The sequence below is a fragment of the Lepisma saccharinum genome, chromosome 17 (genome assembly GCF_977018435.1).
Source record: "Lepisma saccharinum chromosome 17, izLepSacc3.1, whole genome shotgun sequence".
Classification (NCBI taxonomy): Eukaryota; Metazoa; Arthropoda; class Insecta; order Zygentoma; family Lepismatidae; genus Lepisma; species Lepisma saccharinum.
Window position 1 is genome coordinate 39666473 of NC_139245.1, and position 2029 is coordinate 39668501.

Below are 2029 nucleotides of genomic sequence, written 5' to 3' on the forward strand. Positions count from 1 at the left end.
GTAGTTGCAGAAAATATCGTCTCAGCGTTAAGAATTGATGCATTGGTGAAATCGTCGACATGAAACATTCAATAACATTTTGAAATGTATTGGAGAATGTATTAGATCGGTGCGAAATACCTTTTGGCTTAGTTCAGAGCAAGATAAAATCTTCCATGTAAGATCTTTGATTTTACCTGCGATTATACCACTAAAAGCATGAATGTAATTTTAATATTTATAAGAATTATCCAATTTTTGTCCACTTCTCGGTTCGTTGAAATGGAGATTTTGTAATTTAATATTTCCCCTCCCCCCATCGTTAATTCCAAACTGAATTATTCCGTTTCACACGGCGTGGACAATGAACACAATGGGATAGGTCTAAAAGTTACGAAAATTTTCTGCCAACGGAAGGATTTGAACCTACGACCATCAGATTGACAGTCCTGAACGGTAAACACTACCCTACAAGCTTTCGCTCCTGAAAGCAAGTAGAAGGAGCTGACCAATGTGAAATGTAGATGCAACTCTCCTCCTACATGTAATGTGCAAACAATACTTGTTTGTAAGAAAGAAAACGAAGGTAGTACGACTCGGCGAAAACATTTAATGGAGAATTGCACATGATGAGAACTTTTCATTCGATATTTGCGGATGTAGCCTACCCAGTGGTCAGAAGTAGCGAGCTACTTGTAGCGTCGCTACTGTAGCTAGCTACAAAATTTGTAGCTGTAGCTGTAGCGACGCTACATTTTGAAAATTGTAGTTGTAGCGGTAGCGAAGCTACAAAATTTCTGTAGTTGTAGCGAAAAAAAATTTCTCAGCATTTTGAGGTGAATTTAATGTGGCAACAGCGTCAGAAAAAATCGACAAATACCCTTAATTTTGCATGAGGTTCATTAAGACAGTCTATTACATGAAGAAACAGATTATGTAGATTGTAGATTATAGATATCTGCGTAATTTATTTAATTAGTATCAATAATTCAGATATCCACATAACTAACTGACATATATGAATATATTCCAGCTAACAGCTTCGTTTTTTAGCTGCATCGCTATTTTGGAGAGAAACATGCCTCGTTTGCTGCACTGCTGGAAAAAGTGCCTTGTTTGCTTCGCCCCTGGAACAAATCCTGTGGATATCCATGGTGTAAGAAACACCAAAAAATCATTAATTGCTGTGTAAAACACAACTTGCAGTGCAAAAATGAGCGATGCATTTTCCACTGCACTGACAAAGGAATAGTGCCAGCAATAAATGGCTCAGTACGTTAACAGCATTGATCATCGTCAGTATATAGAACCTCACCAGCAAGAAATTATTGTTACAAGAATGATATACAGTTTCTGGAATTATAATTATTTTCGCGATAACTTTTGTTCACAAATTTTAAAATTACAATACGTTTAGAACACTCAGGTTTACACGACAGTTTCCTAAATATATTTTATCATATTGCAAAAAGTATACATTGTTTTCAAATTTATGTATTTTTCCCACTTTTGCGTCGCTTTGCTGTAACTTTTGCTAATCATGACATTCTCATCATCATCATCCTTTGCCGTTTCCTGCCTCTGGCTGGGTAGGCATAGAAGTCAAGCCTCTCCATTTTTCCTGGTCTTCCACCACTCCTCTCTTTCCACGGGGTTCCAATCTTGTCCTCTTCTCCTAACACTCTCCATTATCTGCTTTTTTCACCAACATCTTGGTCTCCCCCTTGGCCATATTCCCACTCCTTTTGCATTATAAGCTCTTACTGGTAGTCTTTCTGCATCCATCCTCTTCATGTGCCCGAAATATCTCATCTGTACCTGATCTATTCTGTCCTGAAGCTTCACCCCAACCACTGTCTGTCGGATCTCCTCATTCCTTATTCTATCCCTTCCTCCACTGCCTGCATCTTCTTTTTGTTTCTCTATTACATTGTCCAAGTCTCTGCTCCATACGTAATTACTGGCACATAGTATGTGTTATATATTACCTTCTTGCATTTCATAGATACACCCCTGTTCCATATTAATCTTCGAACGCTTTGGTATAGTC